General features: G+C 41.7%; 1 protein-coding gene across 22 annotated transcripts in view; it reads right to left on the reverse strand.

Annotated features, from left to right (window-relative positions):
• Positions 1 to 15,133, reverse strand: part of BRSK2 (BR serine/threonine kinase 2) — a 621,430-nt gene that overhangs the window by 319,797 nt on the left and 286,500 nt on the right. The gene's annotated exons all lie outside the window — the stretch shown is intronic.

Below are 15,133 nucleotides of genomic sequence, written 5' to 3' on the forward strand. Positions count from 1 at the left end.
TGAGATGGCACTGTTGACCTATACATTGTACACACTTCACAGACTCCACTCTAAACCTTACTCCATCTGCAGCTTTCACTCCATGACCCTAGAAACTCCTCTCTAACTCTTCAGCCCCATCGTTTATTTCTCTCTTTACACCTTCCTTATCTGTCCGAACTGTTGTTTTTAAGTGACCTCAGTTTTTCTTCTCCAGCTGCCTAGTAAAGTTTTTCCCTCTCCAGCTACCTGCATGGCTGACCTAGTAAACATTCAAACCCTTCTTCTCTTCCCAAAATGATGAAAAATTGAATCTGTGCTGACGGGAAAGTGATGGGAACTTTTCCAGAGAAAGGGGACAAATGGTACTTTATGTATTGAACATCTGGCTGTGTAGCCACATCCCACAAAAACAGATTCCTCCCATTGTCCAGTACAGTATTACATAGTACAAAGTTCAGATGGGCAGCTTGGTGTGGTCTTGCTGTGCCTCTAATTTGGTCCAGCTTTTTTTGTACCAGGAGAGTTGTGATCAGACATCCCACTGATCAGCATGACCACTGGCAGTTCCTCCGTGGCATCAAACCTGCTGCTCCCACCTTCTTGCTGGCCTCCTGATCTAGCCCTATGCTTCTGCCTTGCCTATCTTCGCCATCCTTCCCATCCTGCCGCTGGACCTAAGCAGGACTGTCTGCTTCACCCACCAGGTCCCATTAGGTCCAGTGCTCAGCCCTTCTCTAGCAACACTGGATGCAGCTGAGCCTCCCCATCTACTGTCCTGCCCATCCTTGCGGGCTCACAAAAGTGGTTTTAAAGGACCCATGGGCAAATAACCAGTCATGCACTCATTACTAAGAGGTAAAAAAAAAAAAAAATGGTGGCAAAACAGAAAGCAGGGGTCCCAAAAGGCTTCACCCTGTAAAAGAGAGATCAGACACCCACAGAAGTGCTTGAAAAATAGTAGGTGCAGTAAATCCAAGAATTTCTGTGGTGTTGGGGAAATTGGGGGGTGAGCATGGGAAACTGACTTGTTGGAAAATACCTGGATACTTTGGGGGTGGATCCAGGAGAGGGTGGGGTTTGGGGAGGGGAGGGGCCTCAGCATGGTACAATGCCTTAGAGTTCACCCTGCAAAGCAGCCATTTTCTTCAGGAGAACTGATCTCTGCCAGCTGGAGATCAGTTGTAAAAACAGGAGATTCCCAGGCCCCACCTGGAAGCTGACAACCCTATGCTGATGGCTGCAGGAAGGGAGCCAGATGTTGCTGTCTGAATGAGCACTTTAAATCTGGTCAGGAGGAGCAATGACCATGGATCAAAGTGCTCATCTGATCACAGCCAAAGAGAAGACGTGCCAAAATATATTATTCTTAGTGCTCCAGGTCTGAAGGGAATGCTGAAAATTTAACTGTAGCTTACTAAAAGGAAAAAAGAAAAAAGAGAAGACTAAAGGTTAGAATAATTAGGTTATCATCACTGTAATGAGCTCACAGGAAAAAGATACATTGAGAACATTTTTTCAGTGTAAAGTTTATAATGTAGAAAATGTGGGACTCATTATTTGGGTCACAGGACAGATTAGAGGCATATATGACTTGTCAGAAATGAACAGAACAAGAACTACTAGATCTCGATGTACAAACTGCACTGATCCTATCTCACCATGTTACTTCCATAAAGAATTATACCATGGGGTCAATTTAGTACAGCTTTAAAGCAAGGAAACACTAAGCTGCTTCCTCATTATTTTAATGCTGCCCTTTATGAACATTTACAGAGGAGGGGCTTGGCTGATCCTACAAAAATAAAGTCAACAGATAATTTCAGTTCTCTCATAAGAAGAAGAAAACAGTACCCTAAATTCCATGAGTGAGTACCGAGATCTGTTTATACAGAGAGGTACAGAAAGAAACCATGATTCTAAAGTTCAGTTATATAACCATATGATCATGAAATACTGGGAGGGGCTGAACAGTCAGCTTGTCAAATTCCTTTCACCACTAAAGGTATCCATCTGCAGCAGAAAGAAGTCTGTGCAGGGTAAGTTTCCATCAGACCAGAACAAAATGAACTTTGCTAAATGTTAGTGGGCCAGCTCAAGATTTTTGCTGTGCTAGGCAAGGCAAGGATAAAAGTAACCCAGAATAAACTGAGAATGCTCCCACAACTCACCTTCTCTTCACACAGGGTGTCACGCACAGCCTCAGTTTACACTGTTTATGCTTGAAGCTTTGAAAAAGTCTGAACTTGCACACTGCTTTTCATACACTAGGTGCCCTTCCCCTATGGCTGCCACGTCTGCTTCTAAAGTAGATTTGGCCCTAGTATACATATCTATATCTTCCCGTTTTAAGAAAAATACCCTGTTTAGTGATCAGCTGGAAACAGTGGATTGCTGAGTCCAAGCTCTTTGGCATAGACTATATCACATTTGTGGCCCATAAAAAATTAACACATGGTTATTTCATCTGTACATATTAAACAATAAACCATATTTCTAATTTCAAAGTATGGAAAAAGAGAAAGGAAATAGAAAAAGGAACAAGAACAGTTGCTACGGATGGGGAAATGGGACAGGCAGTAATAGGCAAAGAAAGAGGGAATAGGAACAAGTATAGAGGGTAAGGGGATGTGGAACAGAATAGCTATGGCCTGATCTCATCAGGTCTCTGAAACTAAGCAGCATTGGTACTTGGAGGGGAGACTATCAAGGAAGGCTCTGCAGATGAAGGCAGTGGCAAACTGCCTCTGCTAATCAGTTGCCTTGAAAACGCTGTGGGGTCCCCTTAAATTGGCTACTGCTTGACAGCACTTTACACAGACACACAGAGAGTAAGGGAGGTGGGAAAGTGGCCAAGCAGCATCTGGAAGACAGGTGTGGAGAATTGGGATGGAGACAGAGACAGAGGGAAGTGGATGTGGATGTGGAAAACAGAGAAAACAACAATGGACATGCAGGAGGCCCTCAGGAAGGGGATTCCCCTCTTTACCAAGAATTATGTTTCTTTTTCAAACCATTCCAATTGTGAGAGATAAGAAACAATTTAATTGTTGGCAAAGAAAGATCTCAGAATTTATATGGGCAGGCAAGAAACCAAGAATTAAGATGAAAATCCTGACAGATGCAAAAGAAAGAGGTGGCTTCCAATTGCCTGATTTAATGCTATATCACGATGCATTATGTTTGGTATGGATTAAGGACTGGATGACTTTGATCAACAAAAAAATATTGGCTTTAGAAGGGCAAGGAAATATTTTTGGTTGGCATGCATATATGTGTTACGGGAAAGAGAAGATGGATGGTTTTTCCTCACACCATTATATAAGGAGGAACTTGTTGAATACATGGAAAAATATAATAAATATGGTGATGAGAGAAAACCACTTTGGATAGTGCCCTGAAGTTGTAAAATTGTCTCAAAGTCCACAAGAAGAGAAATACGTATCATATGAACGTCTGCTAAAATTTCAGGGAGGTAAAGTAGAAATGAAATAGGCTGAAGAATTGCAAGGAAAATTTGATTGGTTTCAATTGCTTCAGATTAAAAGCTTGGTGCAAAAAGATATTAGAAGTACAGGTATAAGATATGAAAAAACAGAAATGGAAAAAATGCTGTTGGGTGAAAATGAAAACTTGATTTCAAGGACATAAGTTGCTATTGAAATGGTCTACAGAAGAGGAGGCTGTGAAACCTCAAATGATTAAATGGGAAATAAACTTTAATAAAGAAATACAAATGGAGACTTGGGAACACCTATGGAAGAACTCTATGAAAATTTCAACATGTTATAATATAAAAGAGAACTGTTTTAAAATGCTGTATAGGTGGTATATGACACCTAAAAAACTAGCAAAAATGAACAATTAAGCTTCAGATAGGTGTTGGAAATGTAAAAAACATGAAGGTTCTTTCTACCATATGTGAGGGACTTGCGAAAAGGCGAAACAATTTTGGCTAATGATTCAACAAGAGATTTCGAAAATCTTGGAATATAATATTAAGAGAGCACCGGATGTCTTTCTGGTGGGATTACAAATGGAAAGCTTTCCGAAGCAAGACAGGACATTGTTGTGGTATTTGCTTTCAGCTGCGAGGATATTGTATGCGCAAATGTGGAAGCAAGATAAAATACCAGAAAAATGAGACTGGATCTTAAAGGTTCTTAATTGGAATGAAACGGACAAACTTACTAGAATCTTAAAAGACTGTAACCTGGAGAAATTTAAAGAAGATTGGAATAAATTCCAAAACTATGTGGAGATACAATGGAAGGTGAAGAACCATCTAGTGGTTTTTGATAATGTTAACTGAACTTTAAAAGAGAAAAAGGACCGTGATTACTGAGTATTGTTTTAGTAGTGAAATAAGAATAGTAGTTATATTGGAGTTAAGATAAAGTTAACTGAATGATAACTTTTAGTTAAGATTCTATATATGGGAATTTTTACTTTTAAAAGGTTTTTAATTTGTTTTGTATACTGGCAGAGGTCACAATTTGGAGGGTGGGATGGGTGGGAAAATGTGTAATATATTGATGAACTATATTTAGATTCTGATAGTAGAATATTTTTGACTATATTGCAAAATAAAAACTTTACAGGAGGAAGGGGATTCCCCTCCTCCATGTAGCCTGGTTTTTATTATTTTATCACTAGCATAATAAAGAGAAATCCTAGTCATTATGTATCATATTTAAGAGTATAGCTTCTACTTGGTCAGTATAAGAAGTGTTGAGACTGTTTATATACGGATCTAGTGTGCACAGGCACCAAGCAGCACAACTAGCCTTTATTGCTGGCTGGCATAGCACTTTCACAGCACGCAGGGGCAAATGCACCATTTTCATTTGAGTACTGGAATTAAGAGGACAATGCTATTTTTGTAGGCTTGGACAGTTACTTTTGTTTAAGTGGAGAACAGCCACAGTTTGTTCACCGATCCACTTCAAAAAGGGCTTGCACTGCAGGCAGTATTATCTGTTTTATTAAACAAGTTTACTACTCTGTTATACTGAAAGTTTACAGAGCCTCTTTTTTGATTTAGCAGTGCAAACTGTATCAGAGGGAGGGAGATCTTTTTCTCTTGTGTGAAATCCATTATTAATTTTCAGAAATTCTTCTTTCTTGCTGAAAAACAACTAGAGCAGGCATAGTGGAGCCACATAATAGCAATGGAATAGGGCTTAAGGGAATCTGCTCATCCCTATCTTTAATTCATTTTAGTGTTTATGGCTACATAAAATATCACCTCTGAATTTATTCCAACTCTTGGAATGCCCCAGCAAAAATATAGAATAAACTCTAAATTTCTAGGCATTTGTCTAACTTTCACTTGATGGTTTTGTTACAAACCTCATGACCCTTAGCCATGTACAGCACCACACTAGGATGTATTTTCATTATTTAATAATAACAGAAAATATCTGACCATGTATAGTGTATCTTTTTCATCAAAACTAGTAAGGGCATTCAGTTCTGATACATCTGGATGTAAATGAAAGTAACTGGATCATCCTCACTAACCAACTACTGCCCTTTCCAGCTCTCGGAGTCATGTTTTCAAAAGCTATTATATTTTATTGATTGCATTTGTGTATCTCCGGAATCTGTAACTCAGTTTTTTCTTCACAACCACTCTGTAAGCCAATTTAGTTTGAGAGAAAGAGGCCTAAGGTCATCTATTGAGCTGTGAAACTGAAGTAAGATTTGAATCCAGATTAGGGTTCCTATTCTCCAGGCTAGGCAGGGGATCCCCCGCTTTTGGGGGCTTCTGCCTGCTGTTGGCCAACTGGCTGGTGGGGAAAATCCTGCCCTCAAATAGCAACATTGCTGTGTGATATCACTGGTGCAAAGATGTCACATGGAAGTGACATAATCATGCCAGGGACGTTGTGCGGTGGTGCTCTAGTTTGAGGGCAAAACTCTGTGGTTTGAAGGTAATTTTACTATAGAGTTTTGCCCTCAAACCAGAACATCACTGTTCAACATCCCTGACATGATGATGTTACTTCTGTGTGATGTCATTGTGTCAGCAGAGTCCTGCCCCATTCTCAGAAGGCTCCTTCCCACCCCCTGCCAGTATGTGGTAAGTACCTAGCAACCCTAATCCAGATTCCCTTGCACCAAAGCCAACAAAATTAGTGGTTTATAGAACTGTAAGGGTATTTGTCCCAGAAGTTGCTCACCATTATAAGTGAATTTATTGCCATATATCTAATACCTTCTCCCTACATCTTATATCAAAAATATTTGTCTGTGGACTCTTAACCCTGCCCCCCAGTGGATCAGGAGATGGGACTGACCAATGTATTTCAGGTTCAGAATGAATTTCCCCTGGATCTGATTACTTGCTTTCTTTGCAAACGTGCTGTACATGGTTTGACTCGCTCACGTACATTATCTAAAACTAGGTGCTCAAAGAACCCTCTTATAAGTATGAGATAATGGTTAAGAATGTTGATCTAGGATGCGGGAGAGCCTGGTCAAAATTCTCACTTTGTGATGGAAGCTTGTGGGTGACTCGGGGCCAGTCACTCTCTCAGTCTAACCTATCTCCCAAGGTTGTTGTGAAGATAAAATAGAAGAGGGGACAACAATGCTGGAGAGAAATGTGAGGTACAAATGTCTCAACAATATTTTAAAAAATTGTATTTTTAGTATTTATCTGCCAGACTTGTTTAGTTTTCACAGGGCATGCAAAGCTGAATTATTTAGGTTGGCCTTTTGAGGATAACCATGTATTTGGGCTGTTTTAATAGTGGTATGGCGACAGCCACATATTTTAATATTTTATTTTTTATATTTATTTGTTATTTGTTTTATGTTGTTTTACCCTACTGGTTTTAATGTTGTAAAGTATCATGACTTGGGTGAGTGGCTGCTGAAAAATCTAATAAATACATTGTTTATTGCTTTGTCTGAATTATATCTAACATCGCAACATGATTCTGGATGGGTCATGTTGTCCAGAGAACCTGTTTTGGACTTTGATACTGTTAGACTCAGTCTTATCAGTACCATCTGGATCTAGAACCAATGCTTGATGTGCTTAGCTTTGATATTTAGCTTTATTATTTTATAGTCACTGTCACTGCTGATATTTTGTATATTCCTGCACATTTTTAAAATAAATAACTTTAATTGTAGCTCATGGCATTCTTGGGTTTTGGGGCTTCAATCTGAATCCAATACTTTAGCCCAAATTGGCTACAATCAAGAGTACTTGTGTGCCATTGGTTGAGTCCACTCCTCTCTTCTACCTGAGTGGCTGTTGCTAGCAAGCCAAGCTGATTCTATCTGTAAAAGGCAAGCAATCTTCATTCTGACAGTTGTTGGCTCTCCCTACTCTCCCATTGGCTGAGCTGCCTGTCACACTGCTTTGTAGAGGAGAGAAAGAAACCCTTCCTTTGATTGGTTGAGGGAGGGAGGAGGAGGAAAATAGCCACAAAAAGACTTTCCCTCAGTTGGCTGAGGGAGGAGGGGAAGAGTTAGAGAAAGCCTTCCCTTGATTGGCTGAGAGCTCCTTCCTCTCCTCCTCTGGAAGGAAACAGCCAGAGATAGGGGGGAGAAATGTCCTCTGGAAGCAGACCAGATACAGGGAGGGAGGGAAAGCAAGACAGACAGACAGAGAGATTGAAGTCCTGCACTTAAGACCAACAACATTATCAGAGAGACACAGCTGGTCTGAAAGGTATCACTAAAGGCCTCTGGGGGAGAACTCATTGGGGTCAGTTCTGACTACGGCTGCCAGTTCCAGGTTGGTGAGAAATTCCTGGAGATTCTGTGGTGGAGTCTGAGGAGGGAGGGGTTAGGGCTTCAGAGTGGGTCTGCCAGACCCAGGTTCTTACTGTGGGAGCTAACAGGGGAATTTGGAACCAGTCACAGGTTTCAAACCTACCTCACAGGGTTGTTCTGCAGATCAAAGGGGGAAGAGAATGATGTAAGCTGCTTTGATTCTCCCCCCCTCCATTGTGGAGAAAGACTGTCCTTTTTCTAGGTAGAGGCTGAAGGGGGGAAAGCTGAATTCAGAGGGGCAGATAAAGGGAAGGAGATAGGATTGCCAACTCCAGCTTAGGAAATTCCTGGATATTTGAGGTGTGGAACCTGGAGAGGGATTAAGGAGGGGTGGGACCTCCAACAGGTACAATGCCATACACCAGCCACTGTTGCCAATCTCCAGGTGAGGACTGAAGATCACTCAGAATTACAACTGCTCTCCAAATGGCAGAGATCAGCTCCCGTTGAGGTGTGTGGGGGGAGTGGATGCCCTCACTTGGGTGGGTGGGAAGACAGCAAGGGTGGGGGGGATTCACTCAAAGCCTATTTCTAGACCCCATTTTTTTTCTTCACAATGGGTCTTATTCCTAGTATTCTAATATTTATGAAAAAGCCATTGCACAGATCTTAAGTATTTTGTACTGCATAGGGTTACCAGGTCCAACTCAAGGAATATCTGGGGTCCTTGAGCGTGGAGCTAGGAGACTTTGGGGCTGGGGCCAGGAGACTTTCCCATTCCCTAAATGAATAAATAAATATACAGCACTGCAATTCCCCTGAATACAGTCTTCATTTCCTCATCCTGTTTTTTTTTGCCTACCCTGGCAGCTGCACTTCCACTAAATAAAAGTGAAATCTGTCATACCCCTACAAGTCCTCTTGTCAGGACACAGACACACTTAGGAAGCAACCAAAATAAACAGAGTTGTAAGCCCACACTTTTGTGATCTCAAAGAGGCAATTTACTTATGGGGGTTGCTGAGGGTAACAATCTGTTGAATTTCAACCAGCTTCTTCAGATAGAAACAGGAAAAAAGACCAGCCCAGGGAGTGGAGTTAAGGGATAGCTAACTTTTTCCTATCCATTTTACTACAGAAACTACTTCTAAAGCAAATGCAAAACAGAGAGACTGCTCTCTGCCTTTCTCACAGCCAGGGCTGGCCCTAGGGCACATGGCGCCCCAGGCAGCCTCACTGCCCGCTGCTCCTCTGCCCCCCTCCACAAAGTTTCCCAGATTACCTGTTACAGTGGGAAACTTCCAGTCCCTGCCCTTGATGTATGGATCAACACAATGCCATTTTCCCCAGTCTCTGCCCTCAAATGCTCCCACCTATTGCTCCAATTTGGCAACCCTAGGGTGGCGCCATAAAGGGTTATCTCCTTCTTGCCTCCAGCTACTCTGAGTTCTATCATATTCATACCTTATGGTCCATAACATCTGCTTTCTAGGCTGGCATTACAACCACAATATTGTCCAGGCCTGTATGAACTGTCCATCCCAAGGCTTCACACACTGATTGACTCTCATTATAAACCATTAAATGGCCCTAAGGTATGTATGCTAAAGACACAAGTGCCTTTTAAAATTTCTGTTCTGTGTGGATAGCATTTAGACAGAAAGAGAGAGAGAGACTTTTGTTGTTCAGTCGCACAGTCAAGTCCTGCTCTTTGTGACTCCATGGACAAAGTCACACCAGACAGAGACACGAACACCCCTCAATCTGAGAACAAAAACCTTCCATGTTATCAAACAGCTATCACATTCTAAACAGATTAAATTTAATGGTCAGTTGTGATGGATCGCACCCTAAGTCTAGAAAGCTAAAAAAATCCTGCTTTATATAGACATCAGCACTGGAAGAGAGATTTGGCAAGGGTGACTGGGATGTTGGGCTCTAACTCCCATTCAAGCCAAGTAGGAAAAAGGTTATTGCTTCTTAGGAAAAGAAGAAGAATTCCTGCCAGTTTAAAGAGGTTGAGTAGAAGAGAACCATTGTCTGTGGTGAAGGGAATAAGTTTTAGACACCTTAGGAGTTAGTGGAAAACTTTGATTTCAAAAGAGAGAAAGTTAGATTCTCTAAGAAAGAGCAATTCTCCAGGAAAATCTGTGAAGTCAAGCCTTTTTTTTTTTTTTTTTAGCAGGAACGCACAGGAACGCAGTTCCGGCTGGCTTGGTCTCCGGGGGTGTCCCCTAGTATGCAAATGAGTTCCCACTGGGTTTTTCTTTACAAAAAACCCTATGTGAAACAATGCTGATGTCAGGGGGTGTGGCCTAATATGCAAATGAGTTCCTGCTGGGCTTTTTCTACCAAAAAAGGCCTCTGTGAAGTAATATTGAAGCTGCTGAAATATATCAAGCAAAATACCTCCCACTGAAAAGATTTAGAAATCTCTGAAAATAAGCTACAACAACACATTATTATTGGTTTTAAGAATATGTTCCTGTACAAAATATAATTTTTACCTCAGCATTTCTAAACCTTGATGCCTCCTATATATGCCCTTAAATAAAAATATTTTATTCTATTTTGAAAGTTATAATGCCATTTCAAATGGTTTAAGACAAGAGGTCTCCTGTTTTTCCCTTGTTCCTGTGCTGGGTGTAAAACCAAACTAAATCCCTGACAAAGGGTGGGACAATCAAGTCTTTTATGACAATGAAGAAATACATGCTACTGAGGGGTGGCTCAGAGAAAGAAGGGAAATGAGTTTTGGAGGGAAAAATCTGCCTCGGAATTGGGGAACAACAGCGGTTGATCAAACCAGCTTATTCCATGTGCGATGTTAAACAAAAAGGGCCAGACAGTGTGGGTGCTGGAGAACCACTAAATTTTCTTGATGAATTATAGAAGCAGAGTTGTAAAGCAGATTATTCACCTAAACAGCTAATAACAGTCAGATGTTGCAACCACATCACCTCCTTCTTGTGTGAATAAAATCCATAGCTATCTAGAAGTATATTCATATCATGACATTCTGTAATATTCTGATGACTGAGATGGTTGTAATTGGCCTTGGGTTTATCTGTCTATGTACATCAGATTAAACCTTGGGAAGAATGCCTTAACTGCAAGAGTTGTTCAGATGATGCCTGGGGGAGGAAGGTTCCTCTATTTAGAGACTCCATGAGAAAAAGATTTAGACAAGCATCACTAGAGATCGTTTAGGTATGGCATGGCCCAAACAGAGAGACACATATACTGAATTGCATTGGGGCAGAATCTCATTTCCTTGTCACTGACTATTTTCTCTTTCCCTTTTCTACAAGCTGAATAGTGTGAGCAAGCTCACAATTTTCTTATCCTCTAGCTCAGGGGTGGCCAATGGTAGCTCTCCAGATGTTTTTTGCTTACAACTCCCATCAGCCCCAGCCATTGGCCATGCTGACTGAGGCTGATGGGAGTTGTAGGTAAAAAACGTCTGGAGAGCTACTGCTGGCCACCCCTGCTCTAGCTCACACATTTTTGTCTTAGCTCAGGAAGGATGACCCCAAAGAAAACTAATTTATGCAGCAGCTAACTCACAACTTTTATGCCAGTAGCTCACAAAGTAGAATTTTTGCTCACAAGGCTGCATAGTATAGAGGAAGCATTGCTCATAGCCTCTCCTCTTTTTCCTGTTTCCTTCTTTCCTTACCATCCACCAGCCAACCTACCTTTATCTGCTTCTTGGTCTTCCACATTCCCTCCCCCACAGAAGCCTCTATATAGGGAAACTATGGCACTGTTATGTGGTGCAGGCTACTGGGCCAGGCCCACATGCACAGAAAGGAACCCTGAAAGACCTGTGGGGGGGACACATCACTTTCCCCTGTATCCCCTCCCCCACACATATTATTTCCTCTTTCCTTCCTTCTGGCAATCCCGATATGCTTTCCCCTTTCCCTGACTCATTCACTTCTTCTCAACCATTCATTAACCCACCTTCTATCTGCAGCTAGGTTTATTATTTATTTATTTCATTCATATCCCACCTTTCTCCACAGTGGAGACCAAAGCAACTTACATAATTCTCTTCTCCTCATCTTTATCCTCCCAGCAATCCTGTTTTTGGCACAATCCCACCTATTGAGCTTCCATGGCAAACGGGTGATTTGAACCTGGGTCTCTCAGACCCTACTCTAAAACACTTAGCAGCTGCACCACACTACCTATCATAGCTGTTGTTGAACAGTAACAAGCAGCCAGGCCTAGGTGAGCCATGCAAGTCAGGTGATATCAAGTCACCCAGTGGTTGCTGTCAGGCCTGGCCCCAATAAATCCTCCCTCAAACACCAAAAGAGGTCATAACGGCCCTGGAAAGGACCCTGCCAGCCTGCCTTTTACTCACAGAAACCAAGCCTAGAATGCTGTGTTGCCTAAAAACAGCCAATTAGAGCTGCCATTTCTTAAATCTACAAGCACTGCTTTTATCATTTTGGGTTTCAAGGGTTTTTTTTTAAAGAGTTCAGATTTTTCTGCAAACCTGAGGCATTTTTCAGGTTTGTCAAAAGATCTGTCTTGTCTGTTCATCACTCTAATCTCTGGATTTAAGAATCTTCAGATGGGGTGACATTTCACTACTAGAATGTTGTCTAATCTTTTTTCTCATGGAGTCTTTAACTAGAGGACCCCCTCCCTTCCTATCAGATTCCCCCCCCCCCCATCAGAACAATTCTTGCAGTTAAGGCATTCTTCTTTCCAAGGTTTAATCTGATGTGCACAGACAGAAAAGTCCAAGGCCAATTACAACCATCTCAGTCACTGGAATATTACAGTATGTCATGATATGAATATACTTCCAGATAGCTATTGATTTTATTCACATAAAAAGCAGGTGATGGGGTTGGAACATCTGGCTGTTATTAGGTGCTCAGGTAAACAGAGAGAGAGTGCTCTGGGACTCCATTCTGTGGATAGAAAAACAGGTATGAGAGTTTTCTTCTATCTCAGAAATAATGTTGGAACCTGAGTCTCACTATCCCAATTCACTATCAAATGCCGGACTGCCAACTAAATTCTGGGCCTCAGTTAAAGAAAAGGGAAGAAAACACTGGATGCCATCTTCTATGCACATGTAACACAACAAAGTCCATAAAAGAAAATGAACGTAGCAATATCTTATTTTCAATTACAAACTCAACTGCTATAGAAAGCATCCTTGGGTAATGGTCCATTATTTCTATTATATACTAGGAACTATTCTGAATTCAGCTGGTTCTGATGTAAATATGCAGTCCCAGTGAGTATTCTCAAGGGTTTTTCCAGACTTACACCAGGGATAAACTGACAGTAAATCTCTCCTGCTCCTACATGTGTATGTATGTGAGACAGTAAGAGAGATGAATGCGTGTGTGAATATGTGTCTGCATGTGCGCTCATCCGTGTGTGCGTACACACATTGTATTAACTTGGTGAGTGGTTGGGAAAATTTATGTTCCATAAAAATATCAGATGTGACAATAGCCTTCAGGCAGGGGGAAATAATGCTGGTTGGTAGAAGCACCATGGTGGTGGTGGGAGGGAAGAGAATATTAGGAGCCATAAAACAGAATATCTTTTCTCCTTTTCCTCCCTACTTCAACCCCCAATAGTCACCACTTCCCCATCACAGCAACAAAATTATCTGCAACAATTTGATGGAAACAAGGAGTAATTTAAATGCAGAAGGTTAAATTCATCTATCTATTGGAGCAGTCAAGACAGAAATTATTATCTTACAGGTATGGTTTTGAATATATCTGTTTTCTGGTAACTGAGCAGGTGCAGGCTAGTTCTGTGTAATGGATTCTGCTGTTTGGTTATTTATTTATTCTAAATATTTATAAGCCTCCTCATCCTGTTCCCCTCCACACACACCAACCCAAGTTGTCACAGCTCAAAAGATGCACCTCCTGGCTATTTGTTAATTCAAAGTCTAAAAGTGCAGATTGCTACATGATTATGCTTTTTAATTTTTTATTCACTTATTTTATTTGATTTATACCCCACCCTCCTCTCTCTCTTTCTCTCCTCATCATGTACCTCATTAAAATAAAGACTGATTCCTCACTGGCATTTGTTCCGCCCCCGCACTTTCCCCTGTGCTGGATACTGCATAAATTAGTGTATTCCCCACTAGTTGCTCCGTGGTTGCTTCTTACATCATGGCTCCTTCCTATTACCGTCACAGCAACAGGATGCTGGGCTTTTGGAGTTCCGGTTGCCAAAATGGGAATGGGAAGAAGCCCCAAAGCAAGAGGCGCTGTGGAGCGACTGGTGGGGAATCAATGGCTTGAGCCGATGCAAAGAGAAGCATGAGGGCGGAGCAAATGCCGGTGAGGAATCAGTCAAATCTTCTGTCAGGAGCAGTATTCCCTCTAAGCTCAGTTAGTGTGAACTAGCTCACAGATTTTCAGCCTCCAGCTCACAAATTTTTGTCTTAGCACAGAAAGGATGACCCCAGAGCACACTAATTTATGCAGTAGCTCACAACTTTAATGCCAACAGCTCACAAAGTAGAATTTTTGCTCACAAGACTCTGCAGCTTAGAGGGAACACTGGTCAGCAGCTAATTTGACTAGAAGGTCCCTCTGACACTCTGAGGTTGCTGAAAATAGTGGGCCAGATCCCTCTGCCTTACTCACTCAATGGACTGCTGGCATATTCCATGATCATAGCAACTACTTTGTCAACATACATCCTCTTGTCTCTGATCTGTTTAGAAGGAATACAAGATTGTAGTTGTGTTTTATACTAGGGCCACCTAGAGTATATCTCCAAAGTCAGTTGAGAAAATATCCATCTTTTCAGAGGTATGCTTTTGAACTCTTATTTTATTACAGATGGAAGCAAACAGGAAGATTTTTAATGGTTTGATTAAGCTCTGTTTGATTTGAATAATGTCTGTCTCAGATACCACCTTTGGAAGGTTAGGAACCATGAGCAAAAAGATGTCAGGAATTGATCCAATTGCAAGGAAATCTAATGGAAAATATACAGCCATGCAACACAGGCTGATTCTGCACCAGTTGCTCCGCGTCGCCATTTTGCGCAGGGCAAACCCACGATTTGCCCGCTGCAGTGTAAACCATCGCCAGCTTGCTTTGCCAGAAACGGAAGCCTGCCCTAGAGAAGGGTGAGTGCGGAATCAGCCTTAGTGTCAACAGCCGAATGTCCTTAACCAAGGTGGACAATATGTAGAAAAGCAGCACAGTTCCCATGTGAACTTGAAGGCTGTTAAGTTTTCAGCCATATAATGGGGCTCTTTGTAGTCATTTCAGAAATAAATGAAGCCATCCATTTGTCCATGATGGACACAGAAAAAGCCAATTTGGATGACTGAAAACTGGAATCTGATCTTTAGTCTGGACAGATTCCCCCCCCCCCCCCCCCCCCCCCCCCTAAATCCCCTTCCCCA

The sequence above is a fragment of the Heteronotia binoei genome, chromosome 21 (assembly GCF_032191835.1).
Source record: "Heteronotia binoei isolate CCM8104 ecotype False Entrance Well chromosome 21, APGP_CSIRO_Hbin_v1, whole genome shotgun sequence".
NCBI lineage: Eukaryota > Metazoa > Chordata > Lepidosauria > Squamata > Gekkonidae > Heteronotia > Heteronotia binoei.